The sequence below is a fragment of the Eschrichtius robustus genome, chromosome 14 (assembly GCF_028021215.1).
Source record: "Eschrichtius robustus isolate mEscRob2 chromosome 14, mEscRob2.pri, whole genome shotgun sequence".
NCBI classification, from domain to species: domain Eukaryota; kingdom Metazoa; phylum Chordata; class Mammalia; order Artiodactyla; family Eschrichtiidae; genus Eschrichtius; species Eschrichtius robustus.
The window spans coordinates 1,442,421-1,458,512 of NC_090837.1; the positions used below are offsets into that span (position 1 = coordinate 1,442,421).

Below are 16,092 nucleotides of genomic sequence, written 5' to 3' on the forward strand. Positions count from 1 at the left end.
CCACAGAACTAAAACAACTTCTCACTTCTAAGAGACATATTACAAGTTGAATCAATTTGGAAACATGTTTTTATGTTTCAACAGGAAACATTTTGGTTACTTATATCGTTCATAATTTCTCATTTTAGCCTGTCAGTGTGCACTGTACCTTGCAATCATGTTTCCTTTCTTCACATTGGTAAAAAATAAGGGGCATCAGTAAGATTATGATTTTTAATTTTGTTGCCAGTGAAGATTTCACTCCATCAAAACCTGTCAATCTTGAACATTCTGGCTAAATCTTGGTTTGCGGTTTTTAAAACAGTCACTCCGTTTCAAAGTCTGTCTTTCCTTATGGAATGTAAAAATTATTTTAACATACCTTGTATTTTTTGCCTTGAGCACTAAGAGGAACGCTCTCCTAACCTAGTTATCCATAAATGTTCATTCCAGAAAGGGCTTTGTTACTGAATTGAAGGAAGAGATTTCAGTACACTCTTTTAGGTCATGCTACTTGCCATTTTGTAAGATTTCTTTTCTCTTCTTTGCTTTTTTTTCCTTATTTAGTTTAATTTTCCTAGTGGTAGGAAATATGAAATAGCCCTAGATGTTTCCATGGGCCAGTGTGATGACTGTTTTTTTGTTTTTGTTTTTTAACTGGCTTCAGTGCCATAATGTGTATTTACTAGGATATAATGCATTTGTAAGCATTTTAACATTCTGTAAAGTGGACTAGAAATATTTATAATTTTACAGACAGGACAGCATTATATTTTTAATTTCTTTTAAAAGAGGCACTACTTAACTTATGTAAATCTGAACTGTGGGATATTTCTTGCTTTAAGAGATAGAGAAGTAAACCTCTTATGAGGAAACTTATGGCCATGACTTTTGTATAGTATCATAGTCAGTAGTGTGTCTGTAACATGAGTTTCTTGCAGTTACAAATGGGCATTTAGCTTAATATATGATTATAACATTATGTGATAAGTAGCTTTCTAATGATCATAAGGTATCAAGGTGAAAAAACATGCAACTCAGTAATTGAAAATTTAGTGCAAAACTACAACTGTGTTTCCATTCATCAAAAGAATTCATATGCACTTTAAATTGTTCAGATACCAGTGAGAATTGTCCATGCAAGAGTGGTAGCTGGGTGAATAATCTCTTTGCCACATAAGTGAGTGCTTAAGGACCTAGGTCAGTGTCTGAAAACGTATTTAGATTGAAGTTTATGAATTATAGCAAATTATAATGCTGGAAACAAAAAATGAATATTTGATTAAAGGGTAAAAAAAAAAAAAGATACTCTGAGGTCTGAAGCATGTACTTGAGGTAGGGGGACCAGCACTGGTTAAACTGATGAAAGGGAACGTGGAGCTGGACGTGTGAAACCCTTCTGAAGGATGTTTCAGAACCACAAGTGCAGTTACTCCAGTGAAGTACTGCAGAGAGGAATGGTTGCTTGTCTTGGAGGGACCATGAAATCAGGTGCCACTTTGTCATTATGCTCCCAAGGAAAACTGTGAGCTATATGGGTGACCCACTGCCCTTCTGAGGTCATAGCTGGAGTTGTAATTCTGTAGGAGATGGAACATGGCTTCCCATTAGAATAGAAGCAGTCACTCATGTCCCTTCTTTCATCTTTCAAAATATTGACTGAATGACACTGAATGCCCAGTACACTGCTAGGCAGTAGCCTCTATAAAAGAAGCTCTGTGGCGGCTTCCCCAGCCTCTTCTTAGCTCTATTATGACAAAACTTGGAAGAGATCAAAAGATGCTTTTTTCACCTAAGGACTGGTGATGCAACCAGGCAAAATGTTATCAGTAGCATCTATAAGGATGCCGTAGCCCTGCCTTAGACTTTATTGTCCATCCAACCAGCCATTCAATAAATGTTGAGCACCTACTGTATACCAGGCCCTGGGCTAGGCATTGTCCTTGAGAAGATTATAGTCCAACACGGAGACAGTCATGGAAACAGACTGAATTGTCAGAACTCTTGGTTTCAGGCAACAGAAGCACAGTTCCAAACGCCAAAGGTCAAGGGGGCATGTGTTGGTCAAGGACAGTGAGAAGGGGTTCTGAGCTAATTGTTCTCTGTGTCCCCCAAGTTCCACCCTTCACCCTTCCCTGCCCTGATCTGTCCTGGAAAGCTGGTCCCAGCTCTGCCTCAAAGCACTTCCTCACCATCAGGTGGGTTCATGGGGGTGGGGGGGAGGTAGGCAGGGAGTTGGCAGGAGATTGGATGGTGGGAGGAGAGGGAAGTTGGGGTATTTCTCCTGTTTCTGTCCTGCTGGGCTGTGGCTCTGGCAGAGGCTGCATTTCTCTAAGGCCACAGACCCTGCCCATGGATGCTCTCCCCAGGCAACAGCTCTCCCTGCCTTCCAGAAATGTTGCTTCCTCACTTGTCATTCAGATGATCCCAGAGATAGACTTCCTATTCTTGCTAGTCCCTGAAGTGGGAGGCAACTGAATAAGGGTATACATAGAGGAAAAAGAAGGTAGTTAACCAAGGCAACCTATAGACTCAGTGCAATCCCCATTAAAATACCAATGGCATTTTTCACAGAACTAGAGCAAATAATTTTAAATTTTATATGGAAACACAAAAGGCCCCAGAATAGCCAAAACAATCTTGAGAAAGGAGAACAGAGCTGGAAGAATCATGTTGCCTGGCTTTAGGCTATATTACAAAGCTACAGTAATCAAAACAGTATGGTACTGGCACAAAACCAGACACATAGATCAATGGAACAGGATAGAAAGCCCAGAAATAAACCCATGCACTTACGGTCAATCAATCTACAACAAAGGAGGCAAGAAAATACAATGGACAAAAGACAGTCTCTTCAATAAGTGCTGCTGGGAAAACTGGACAGCTACATGTAAAAGAATGAAATTAGAACGTTCTCTAACACCATACACAAAAACAAACTCAAAATGGGTTAAAGACCTAAATGTAAAACTGGATACTCTAAAACTCCTAGCAGAAAACATAGGCAGAACACTCTGACATAAATCGCAGCAATATTTTTTTGGATCCATCTCTTAAAGTAAAGTAAATAAAAACAAAAATAAGCAAATGGGACCTAATTAAACTTAAAAGCTTCTGCACAGCAAGGGAAACCATACACAAAACAAAAAGACAACCTACTAAATGGGAGAAAATATTTGCAAATGATACAACCAATAAGGTATTAATATCCAACATATGTAAACAACTCATACAACTCAACATCAAAAAAAATCCAATTAAAAAACGGGCAGAACACCTAAATATTTTTCCAAAGAGGAAATGCAGATGGTCAACAGGCACATGAAAAGATGCTCAACATTGCTAATCATCAGGGAAATACAAATCAAAACCACAAAGAGATATCACCTCACACCTGTCAGAATGGCTATCATCAAAAAGAACACACATAACAAATGTTGGAGAGGATGTGGAGAAAAGGAAACCCTTGTACACTGTTGATAGCAATGTAAATTGGTGCAGCCACTGTACGGAGGTTTCTCAAAAAACTAAAAATAGACCCAGCAATTTCACTCCTGGATAGATATAGATATATATAGATAGATATAGATAGATATAAGATATGTAAAACAAAAGCAGTAATTTGAAAAGATACATGCACCCCAATGTTCACAGCAGCATTGTTCACAATTGCCAAGATATGGAAGCAATCTAAGTGTCCATCAACAGATGAGTGGATAAAGAAGATGTGGTATATATATATATACCATTTTATATGGAAATACAAAAGACCCCAGAATAGCCAAAACAATCTTGAGAAAGAAGAACAGAGCTGGAAAATCATGCTCCTTGTATATATATATATGGAATACTACTCAGCCATAAAAAGAATGAAATGTTGCCATTTGCAGCCACATAGATGGACTTGGAGGGCATTATGCTAAGTGAAATAAGTCAGACAAAGACAAATGTACAATATCACTTATTTGCGGAATCTAAAACATGCAACAAACTAGTGAATATAACAAAAAATAAGCAGGCTCACAGATATAGAGAACAAACTAGGGGTTACCAGTGGGGGGAGGGGCAATTTAGGGGTAGGAGAGTGGGAGGCACAAACTATTGGGTGTAAGATTGGCTCAAGGATGTATGTACAACACTAGGAATATGGCTAATATTTTGTAATAACTGTCAATGGAAAGTAACCTTTAAAATTGTATTTAAAAAATTGTGCCTACAAGATTAGAGGACAGAGTCTCAAAAAAAGAAAAAGAGAGAGAGAGAGAAGGCAGTTAAATTTTGCTGCAGAATGAAGGGATTTTGTAGGAAAGCCAGAAAGTAAAGTTCTCAAGGATGTAGAAGCCACATGTAAGATGTACTGATGAGGGAGGACTTCCTCCTGCAGGGAGAGAGGGGGGAAGGCAGTGAAGGATCACTGTGGCCTCTGTCAATGCCAGGGTCTGGGTGATAGATCCCAGAGCAGAAGCACTGCGGGGAGAGTGGTGGGACTCAGGGACAAACCCCCAGAGGAGGTCAGGGCAGCATCCCCGCAGCCCTGAGGCTAAGAGCAGGGACCCCAGACCCTGCCTGCCTGGGTCACTCCAGGCTCTGACACTTGTTAGAGTTAAGACCTTGGGTGAGTCGCTTGGGCACAGAGAAGAAGGTGGTGATGGATCATCACGCTGGTGATGGATGAGGCGGTGCTGAGCGTCCTCCACTCCAGCCTCCCTGGCGTCCACAGAGGGGGCTTCGGGGTCAGCTGGCTGCTGCTTCGCCGGGTCCCCAGGGGACGTTGTGAGGTCACCCCAGCCCAGCTGGACCTTCTCCCTGGGAAGGGGAGACTCCTGAAATGGGGTATGGGTCCTCCTGTCCTGGACCCCTGGGGGCCTGGCCTGGACAGTGGGAGAGAACGGACCCTGAAGCTCCCCTCCCTGACCGAGTGACCTGAGGGGAGTCTGCACCACGGAGACCTGACTGTGCAGGCAGAGCCCTGAGCTCTTTAAACAGGGCACAGGGCGGCTGAGCCATGCTGGCCTGGAGGACTGGGCCATGGGGTCCGGGAGGAGCGGACCTCAGGAGCGCAGGTTCCTCACGTGGTTTCGGGTGGGGACCTCCCTGGATGTGCTCCTGGGTCACCTGCTTGCCCTGCGTGAGGTCCAGGTGCCCAGGAACGCACGCCCTCATAGAGGCAGTACCGCAAGGTCCAGTCTTCCTTGCAGAGAGACAAAGGGTCCTTTGATGACACCATCCATGTCAAACATTTGGTTCAGAGCCTCAACTTGAAGGAGATTCTGACGGGAAAGCACGTGCTGTATTAGGAAGCCCAGGAGAAACAAGTTCTATGATAAGTCGGTGCCATAGCACCTGCCCACAGTGACAAGCCCCTACATCTGCCCTGTAAGACACTCCGTGCTTCTGTCAGGAATGGTTGCAGAACCACAGGTCACCCCATGACTCACTGAGGCCTGGAGCTCCGACCTCTGTGGAAACAACAGCTGACATATGACGGGTCCAGATCCAGGGGAAGAGAACTGGTCTGGAGCCTTCTAGCACCCTCCTTACTGCAGAGATGGGCAAACCACCACCTGAGCTGATCTGCCCCAGCCTGGGGGTCCTTGGACCCTCTCGGAGCCTCTCTGGAGGCCTGCCCCCCAGAAAGCTCAGGCGGTCCAGTCTGAAGTGCCTCCATCCTAGACCCAGAAGCCAGGGCTCCTGGAGAGCACTGAGTGCTTGTCAGCATTGACGTGAGGGTCACCTTGACACTGTTGCTTCTCTGTCTTCTCACCTTTCCGAAGAAAGGACCAGAAGTTACTGACCCTCAGGCTGCAATTTCTCTCCTTATTTTAAATGAAAGAGTGACATACGACACGGTGGCATTCCTGAAATGCATAATTAGAAGTATAACTGGGTATTTACTGTCTAGATCATCATCCCAGATTTGGACACAAGTGTCTGTGTATCTGTGCTTCCTGGGGCCCTTTCAGGAGCTGCCTCTCAAGGACAGACTTAGATGTCTACAGCAAAAATGTTGATGCTCTTTCAGAAAGATGAAGTAGATGCCTGAGTGTGAAAACACACTATTGCATTCCTGGACTATATCGTTGAGACATTTTATCAGACACCCAGGTGGACAATTGTTCCTAGAAGTGAAAGTCAAGTTAGAGGCCATTGTGCCCGTAAATCACCCATAAATAGAGAGAGATCTGACCTTCCACAGTAGTCAGCATTGACTTCTGAGTGTGCAGATATGGGGAATGCTCATTTTTAAATGTCTCAGCAGGACAAGAGTCAGACTAGCTCTGCATCCCAATACTCCTTTCCAATGACAACTTTCCTGCATGGAGTCTGGGTCTGGTGCACATTAAGAGGCATCCCATGCCTGACTGGTTAGATCTGCACGAGATTCTGGACACAGCATCTTGTCTGCCCCACGATAAGCTTCACCAGGTGGTGTCAGAGATCATGGAAGCATGGAAGGGAAGGGCCGTTTGAGGGAACGGTGTGTTTGGACTTAACATTGAGAGGGAGGATGGTTGACACATGGATCTTGTGAAATGCATTAAGTGGCTTGTCTTTGTGACAAATAATAAAAGCAATGACTCTTAAGGAGAATCCAGCAGCACAAAAGCTACTTAAAATATCATCAAATATTCCTTGTGGGCTCTCCTGGTTGCTGTGGCATAAATGTTTTAAAAAGCAATTTGCATCTCCCTTCTATATGGAACTGCCTGTCGTCTTTTTGTTTTTAAATTTTAAGTTTGTATCATCCAGTTACTTATGGATCCCATGGACCTGAAATTCACTTGTTTGAAATCATCTGAGTTATCTTCCTAATCTTGTTGAGGACCACCTGTACCCAGCTGAACTCTCTCTCTCAAATTTAGTCTCATTCATCTTGAATTATGTAGTTATCAATGGAAATGGCTCTCAACGCTTGGAAACATCCTCTGGGACCACTCCTAGGACAGTGACTGCCCCCAAAGTCCACTCCTCTGCTTTGTGCTGTAACAATAGAGCTCCCAAGTTTTAGCGGGATGCCAGTTCTTCCAGAATGGACTACAATTCCCAGCCTCCCTTGCAGCAAGGTATGGTCACATGACAAGTTGTAGCCCATGGGATGAGAGAGGAAATTATGTGTACTACTTCCGGTTTGCCCCTAAAGCCTGCCCGGCCTTCCCCTCCCTTCCCCCGGATGGAAGTGGATGCGTGTCCGGCCATCTTGGATCACGAGGAGGATGAGGATCTGCCAGAGCTGGTGGAGCAACAACGTAGAGCTGAGGCCTCACAGGGTGGGGTCGGCACACTGTGGTCCACACGTCCGGCCACAGCTTATGCCTGGACTGTGGATAACAGAAATTCCCTGTTTTGTTTAAGCTGCTCTTATCCGGGACCCCTTTCCCCGCAGCGGCATTTGTCTCCTGGGGGACGCACCTGCTCACACGCTGAGCCACACAGCCTCCTCCGAGCCCAGGTGGCCTCTCTCCCCCCAGGGAAGCGGGTTGGTTTGTCCTCCGTGGAAAGAGGGAAGGACGGGGGCGTGATGGTCCCAGGGTGCTGCAGGAAGCTTGGTCTGGTGTCTGTGGTTCAAGTCCATTTAATCACAGAACGAGTCCTCTTCTTTTCCATCTTCACTTCTTTCCGTGCAATGTAAAAGCATCAGATAATGTAGGACACTTACGGAGCACAGCCTGTGGGCCTGGCACTGTGCTAACGTGTCCTGTGAATGACCTCTCTCATCCTCACAGCAGTCCTGTGGGGAGGTGACACTTCCATCCCCATCCTACAGGTGTGGAAACTGGGGCCCAGAGACCCCCCAGTACAGCACAGAGACCGTAAGGGGGCAGGACATGAGGGCCGGTGGTCTGGCTCCAAAGCCCCCTGACTTTGTGCACAGGGAAATCCTGCCACTGTACCCTGTAAATGCAGAGGGGGCTGGTACCTGGCCTCTGTTTGTGTGCGTTTCTTTCGTAAAATAGGCCCTCAGCCCTCAGTTCCCAGATGGTACTTCCAGAGGGCTTCTCTTGATCATCCCCATTGTACAGGATGTGGGAAAACAGCTCTAAGGGTCCATCAGAGTGCCTGAGAGACTGTGACAGCCCCACCACCCTTGGGCAGGGTGTGGGCAGCCTGGTCCCACGGCCCTAACCAGCTCGGACCCACCATCTCCCACTGCCCAGGGTGGGGAGAAGGGGCAAGACAGTGTTTATCACCCACCTGGGGGCCCTGGACGTGGCTCAGGCAGCTCCTTCTGCTACTTTCTCTTCACTCCCCCAAACCCCACTCTGCGGCCCCTCCTTAGGGAGCAAAGGAAGAGGTCCCTCAACCCAAGGCTCCCAGCCAAGGAGTTGAAGAGAACCTAGGACAGAGGCCAAGGATGGATTAGAAGCCCATTCAGACTGATGGCAGGGACCCCGGCAGGGTCTGCTAAGTGAGGGAAGACATACTCCCGCTGTCCCAACAAACCTGCCCTCGGCCTCCACAGGGACCAGAGCAACCCTCTCTGGGGTTCTTCCTCTTCACTCAAGTTAGTGGTCTTCCACTGGGCAGTGACCCTGCAGCCTTTCAACAGCTGGAACCAGCAGCTGCTCCAGATTCACGAAAGGGCAGTTATGCTCCTGCAGCTTCCGCATGGGCTCTGTGTCCAGGAGGCCGCCGGGAGGGGCTCTTGTCCAGGGAGCTGGGCTTCTGGGCTAGACACGCTCTGTCACAATGCCTGGTTGGGGATAAAAGCACATTAAGTGTGGATCTCAGTCTACCATCTTAGGTGTGCTAGAAAATAACATTTAGGGTTGCCTTTCCGTAACTGAAGCTCATTTCTATTTGAAACCCCCACTATGTTTCTTTGGTGGAGATGTCATCTCAGCCCATTCAAGCACCCGCCCCCTTTTCCCTGGTGCTCTAAGTTCTGCAAAGGTGAGGTGGGCAACTTTTTTTCTTATTTATATACAAGACCTTTTAAATACATTGATGTGTGTGGCAAATTTCCAGACACACGATTATGAGCCGAATCAGAACACGCGAGCCCCCTCCCCTGCATCCAGGGTGGGCTGGAGGATGGGCAGTGACAGCAAAGGTGGCCGGGTCCTGCCCTGCCCTCCGTGCTCCCAACCCTTCACTGCTCGCCCCAGGATCTGTTACATACACTCACTTTCTGCCTCGTCAGCCCAAGTCACCTTCTGAGGTGCTGACTGGTGTGTGGGCCACGTGGTGCTGTGACCTTGTGGGAGGGGCGCCTGGCCTCACTGGGATGTCATCACTCCCATGGGGCCCTCAGACGTCGGTCCTTGCAGGTCTCTGTGATTCCTCCTCCCCCAGGGCCTCTCCAGGACCTCTCTGCCCCTCCCACATGATCTCCAGAGACTGGGGGCCTCCAGCTGTTCCCACCCCCTCCAAGGAGGCCTGGGGACCCCATGACCAGACTCATGACTCTGTCTGGATGCTCTGCAAGGAGCTACTCTCCTGCTGCCCGTAAAGGTGCCCACTGAGCTGGGGCTTGGGTTGGGGAGGGGGCAACTCAGCCCCAGGTCGGGTGCTGGGTCACCCCAGAGCGGTCTCCAGGGCCGGTAATTCCACTATGGGAAGGTCCCCGATAACCCATTGGCAGGATAATACTGTGAGGAAATGACCGATGTTTTCTAGGCTTGGGCTTCTCTTTTACCACCCACCCCCGCCACTCCACCCTGGTCATTGCGCTGGAGGCTTCTGCTCCAGAGGAAGCACTATGGGAGAAGCAGAGAACAAAGGAATAATATTACTTTTTTAAGGGGTTTTTCTCAAATACATTGTCCCGCTGTGACACAGAGAGACTTGGAAGAATATCTTCAGAGTCAGTTGCTTCCCAGCCCAAATAGGTCAAGATTATCTCTGGGTTGGAGAAGAAAAATAATCCAGAAGAAAGAAGAGAGGCATGAGAAGGGGTCTTGCACCCAACACCTCCCCGAAGTCAGCTCTGAAATGGAAAGTGCCAGGCACCCCTGATAAATTTGGGGTCTGAAAACAGAGGGGACTTGGGTTTGCTTCCTGTCTGGGATTCTGGAAGCAGTAACCTCACAGGAGCCCACACGACCAGAGTGAGGTCAGGGAGAGAGGAGGTGGCTGGTGGGGCCTCAGGGCAGAGGGGACCCAGGGGAGACCCATACATCCTGGTATGTGGAGAAGAATGAGGGCACCCAGGTCCCGTAGAAGACAAAGTCCTACAGCAAAGGAAGGGACAGGGCATGAAGAGAGCTGTGCTGGATCAGGGATGTGACACCAGGAGAGCTGTGCTGGGTCAGGGAGTGTGGCACAAGGACAGCTGTTCTGGGTCACGGGGTGTGACACAAGGGCAGCTGTGCTGGCTCAGGGGATGTGACACAAGGACAGCTGTGCTGGCTCAGGGGATGTGACACAAAGACAGCTGTGCTGGCTCAGGGGGTGTGACAGTATCAGACACACTGAACATTGTAGGACCAGACCCTGAACGGGCGTGGGCATGGTCCGAAGATGTCAGCAAGGGTGGTGACAGCTGAAAGTCCCACCCCCACCCCAAGTGACCCCGCTTGGAGGCACCTAAGAAAGGAGGGAGAATGCTCCCCAACTGTCTCAAAAAAAGTCTACCACCCTGCATTGATACTATTCACCTGGAATTGAGTCTGTTGTTTTCTGCCATTAGGCACAGAGAGGGCTCTAGAGAGAAACTATATTTAGTCATTAAAGAATCTAGTTATTTTACACACTTGAGTTGATGGCTTAGAAATCTGTGCCACTTGAGAGTGCTTTGGGAGAAGTGGTTATGTGCAGCGTAACAAATGTGAGCTTTGCTTTAGAGCCCAGGAGGAACAAAACCAGTTCTGGTTTCTTCACCAGGAAGTAGGGTTTGCCCAGGGCCGAGGAGGCTTTTCTGGGTCTGACACCATCTTGAATCTGGAGGGTGGGTTCAGGGGAGACCTTCAGCCACTTCAGGGTGGGCAAAGGGGCTACTCACCCAAGTCCCTGGAGTAGCTGAGCTGGGAGGAGATGGGAGAAGCAGAGGAGAGGTGGAGGGAAGACGAGGAAGAGAGAAAAGGAGGAAGAGAGACAGCTGGGCTGGGAGGAGGGGCGTTGGGTTGGGGAGACACAGGTGAGGTCCCGACCCTTTCCTCGGCCTCCTGACTTGGGAGCAGCTGCCTCCCTACCATGTGGGAGTAGGGAAGACACTTCCGATTGGAGGAGGAAGACCCGGCAGAGCTTCTCCATCAGACTCATGAAAGGTGTTGTCATCCGCTGGCTCCTGCATGCACTCAGGGGAGTTTCGTCGTCATCCACTGTGTCCCTGACGCTGCTGATAAATGGCGGGCGAGGATGACGCGGTCCCTGCCCTCTTAGGAAACAGCCAGCGAGCAGTAAAATGAGAAGAAGAAAGCCAAGCCGCTTTTCGATAGCGATAGCTGCTACAACAGGAGAAGGACAGTGGTGAGACGGAGAATAAGGTGGGGACACTTCCACGGGCTCAGAGGAGGTCTCTGTGAACTGACTTTGGTGCTGAGAATGGAAGCAGAGAAGGAGCCAGCCATGTCGATGTATCAGGAGGAACGTTCTAGACAGAGGGAAGAGCAAATGCAAAGTTCCATGAGATAAAGTGTGGAGACTCTGACAAGCTGAGGGAACTTGCGTGCCACGAAACCTCGTGACCACTGCGCACATCTGTGTCCCCTCTGCCCCCGCCCCCCACCGAGTGCTCAGAGCTGAGCTGGGGGCCGGGGGTGTCAGTGTGTCCTTCCCATGGGCAGCAGTGCAGCATCAGCGCACCTGCCCCAGGACCATCTCTGCAGCTGGCGTCTTGTTGCTGCTCTTCCACTGTGGGGTCAGATATTTACAGCACTTGAATAAACAGTGGACAAAGTCCTTCATTCTTTACACTGCTGAGGGCCTCACAGGAACGTCACCTGGAGATTGAAACGTGCCTGGACCCCCTGACTTATGGGCGGAGTCATCAGACCCTGGAGCAAGTGATGGTGGTGCTTTGCCTGGGGTTCCCTCGACCACTTCCGAGAGCCCCGACCTGTGCGCTCCCTCCAGGGCATCTCACACCCACCTCCACACCTGTCCAGGTACGGACCGCTGGGCATCCTGGCCAGTACTGTGGCGGGGTGCGGGGCTCCTGGGGGTTCCCAGCAAGGAGATGGGGAGCTGCTTGTGAGAGGGATGGGAGAAGAGCAGGCTTGGGGGAGCAGGTGGGGATGGAGTGTGCTGGCGGGAGCGAATAATCCCCACATTAGGCCATCAACACCGTCTCTCACCACGAATCTCACACTCGGCCATGAACGCCTTCATCCACTCCGGCTGTTTCCAATGGTCCCTCCCAGAGGGGAGCTGGGAGCCCTGTGAACATGGGAAAGTCTGCATCTGCATGGACTTAACTCAAGCGCTCCATGGAAATTTCCATGTAACCTGTCTCTGAGGACATTTTTGAAGCCCTTCCAGCTGCTGAGCCAGAGAGATTGGTCAGGACCAAGTGCGGAGAGCCCCCGGCCCAGGTGAGAAAGGGGCCCATCAGGCAGGTGACCTGCAGCTCTGAGCTGGGAGGTGGGGCTCCAGGATCACACCTGCTGCCCAGCTTTTACCTGAGAGGAGAGACAGCAGAGGGATGGTGGTCTCCTCATCCCAGGGCAGGTGCGGTTTATTTGAATTTGGGGAAGTTATATGCACGGTGGCTGGGACAGTGTCTCACCTCCTGCGATGCTCTGACTTTGGAAAGTTTCGTCCCCAGATCACTGCCGTTCTCCCGGGGAACATGAGGACATGACTGTGAAATGCTTGGGTTGAGGAGAAACCGAGTTCCGAGGTATTACAAGAACTCCAGGTGGGGAAGATGTGGTTTCCCAAAGCAAAATCGAGGTTTGTGTTGGAAGCAGAGGGAACGAACGACACTCAAAACAGCACACGTGCGATGCAGGCCGCTTGTGTCCACCACGATTGCTGCATGTTTCCACTTGACCACGGCCGGAGGTTGACACAGGTCTGTGAGCACAGGTGAACCCGCCCCCTGGGGTCCCTGACGACGGCCCCTTAGAAAGCAGCTCTGAACTCTGGTCCCGCCTGGCCGGGTGTGGCCTGTGCTGTGGGACGTGTCACGTGGAGGTGTCCCCACGCCGGGCGAGCCCTTTGTTAAACCACAGAAGATGAAGTAGGACACCACCACGCCTGGAGGTGTCCTGGGGATACGAGGAGTCAAAGATGGGAGCCATCAGCGTCAGGTCAGGAATTAGTTTTGAAGTGTCACCAGCCACTGTTAGGAGGACGCGTTAAAGCTGAACAGGAATCAAAGGGTGACCTGCCAGGAGGGGAATAAAAACCCTGACGACAACGCGGAGGCTGTGCAGGGTCTCGCCGCGTCAGCACAAGCTGCGACTCACAAACTGCAGTTGGCAGGAGGGGAGCTGGGTCCAGGGAGGCACGGACAGCCGTTTGGGGAGCTCCTCCTGGCTGGTTTTTTTTCCAAGTTGTGACAGCTGTTTCATGAACTATGCAGCATGAAGAAGTCGGCAGCAGCCATATAAAATGTGTTTCCTTTTCTGTTGTCAACAAGCTTTTGATACGCAATGTAGTTTCTTCTCCCAGCACGAAAACAATTGATGCTTGGAATGGATTTTTGTTCCTTGGAACTGAGCTGTCATCTCCTGGCAGCATTTGGGATCAAAATATCTACAGTCACCAGTTTCAGGGTTTGACTGCATCTCCACGAAGACTGGTAGGTTGCGCCGTTTCAGTACCGCCTTCTTCAGTCCTCACATCACAAACTGTGATCCTGCGTTCATGACTCGTGGCAGCAATGCCCGAGCTGGCAGGAGCTGAGGCCATCCTTGCAAAAGCTTTCCACTGTTTGATATACTGTAGGGGGTTAAGGTTGCATCCTGCGTCAGTTACAGCTTTTTTGTATGGCTTCAAATCAACCTCAGAAACTACTTACTGTGCGCTTATATAACAGATAAGAAATGCCTCATTTTATCTTCTGGAGTTCCTGCATCAAGGTCTGGTGTTACATCTTGAAGAAATTTATCCAGAGTAGTTTGCTCACTATTTTTTCTTTACAGTCAAAATACACATCCAGTTTTCTTGCCTTTATATGTCCTAAGACAGCAGTGCCAACATTTTATGGAGATCAATAAGGTTTTTTTTCCCCTCCGAAGAGTTCTGGCAAAGAACCAAAAGCTGGTGTTAGCTGAGCGGTGTTGTCAGAAAGCATCCTTATGGCCCCTTCATCTCCCCGTCTGGTTCCCGCAGTGCTTCTAAGACGTTTGACCTCATCTTTCTGTGCTCTGTAAGATTCCAGTTCTTGCTGAACTGATCCTGAAACCTCTGGGGATGGACTTCCTTTACGTTTCTGCCAAAATTTATCAACTGGAGTTAGATCATAAGACTTCTTGTTTTTTCTCTAGACCAAACTAGCACCAGCCGGGGAATTTTTCACTCCCAAAGATTCTTCCAGATTAAATCTATGTATGTGGAAATCTAGTACATCATGCACCTAGTACTGATATGTCCAAATATGGTGTAAAGGAGTTCCCAAATCTATGTTTCTGTCAACAGGACTGATGAAGCCTTTGGAAGCTGAAGTGGCCAGCTCCCCAGGGCATCACTTGTAGACCGACTGCTTCTGGCGTCTCTTAGATGTTCCTGAAGTTTCTTATCTGGTTTCATTGCTACCATTTCTGTTGCAGTTCCTGCTGAATATCTGGTTATAGGAACAGTACCCAGTGTAACAGAAAAGCAGAAGAGGTTGTCGACATTCCGGTCCATAACAGTTTCCATTTCCACGTCTGTGATATCTGGACTGTTAATGGCACAATATGAAACATTTCCTTATTTCGATTGCATCATACAAGCATATCATTTTCCAAAGTAATAAAATTGAGATACTGATCAAAAACTCTGGCTACTTGTGTAACTTCAGAGCTGCTACTTCTGCATTTGCAATATTTTCCAGTTTACTCCTTGAAAGAGCAGAAATAAAATTTAAATAAGATGATTCATGGGGTTGATTTCAAAGATCTAGAGTACTGGGTTATTGTAAAAGGATACAAACTCAGGAACAGCCAGATGGAAGAGACGTGGAAGGTAAGGTATGGGGAAGGGGCACAGAGCTTCCACCCCTTCCCCAAGTGCACGTCTCCCCAAATCCCCAAGTGTCCACCAACCCAGAAGCTCCCACCCACCTTTACTACTTTCCTCCTGCTCAGAACTCATCTCCCTGGGCCAGGCCCTCCAACCCGCCCCTGGCGCCCCGTCCCTCCCGCCCTGCAGAGACCTGGGCCTCCTCACCTCCACCTGCCTCCCCTCCGCGGGCTTCTCATCAGCAGTGCCTGAGAAACGTCCATCCACACTGAAAATGTTATTTCTTTGCCACACTCACCCCTTAGCTACAGGCTACACTTCGTTCTCCACTCACAGAGAACCTTCCAGGGAAATGCGTGCAGCAGGAGAAGGTTTTCACGTAGCATCTAAAGAGTTTCTCCTTCTGGGGTTCCTGTCGCTGTGGTCACCCCACCCATCCAGGTGGGCTGCGTGCAGGGGCTCAGGGGAGCTTCACAGGCGGTGCCCCGTCCACGTGCCCATCCTCCTCCTAATAGTCCCCCCCCCCACACCGTGTTTAGGAGCAAACCCCATGGGGCATACTGAGAGTAAGAATTACTTGTTACTTATCTGCAATTAAATTTGCTAAATGTGACAATTCTGCCTGGAATGACTTGGGTATGTGCCTGTGATGTTCAGCTGTGTGTTTAGACGTGTACTTTGGACCCTGACCTGCGTGTGTCTTTATAGAAGAGGTTTCTGTAAAGTGAACTATCACTCCCCAGCCGGGGGTCTTCTCCCAGCCCAGGGTCTCTGGTTGGCAGGTGTGAGGGACCCTGTGGGCTGTGGGGAGAGCAGGTGGTATGGGGGTCACGTGGTCCTCTGTCTTCCAGCACACACCTGGGGAGATGCTGACACGGGTCCACGAGGGACGTATAAGAGGATGTTCTCTGAGCGTGCGTGTGGTGGCCGGAGTTGGAGGCTTCCTGGGAACGTGGAGGGAAAACGTGGTGGGTGCCCGCCTCGGAACAGGATGCAGCCCGAAAAACAAGGCAGGCACTGTGCACTTAGCAACGTGAGCATCTGGTCAAAACATAATTATTT

The 16,092-nt window shown here is 49.2% G+C and overlaps 1 pseudogene; it reads right to left on the reverse strand.

The window, feature by feature from the left end:
* Window positions 1-13,310: 13,310 nt before the first annotated feature.
* On the reverse strand, window positions 13,311-14,959 carry LOC137776966 (sec1 family domain-containing protein 1 pseudogene; annotated as a pseudogene).
* Between the last annotated feature and the right edge of the window lie 1,133 nt (window positions 14,960-16,092).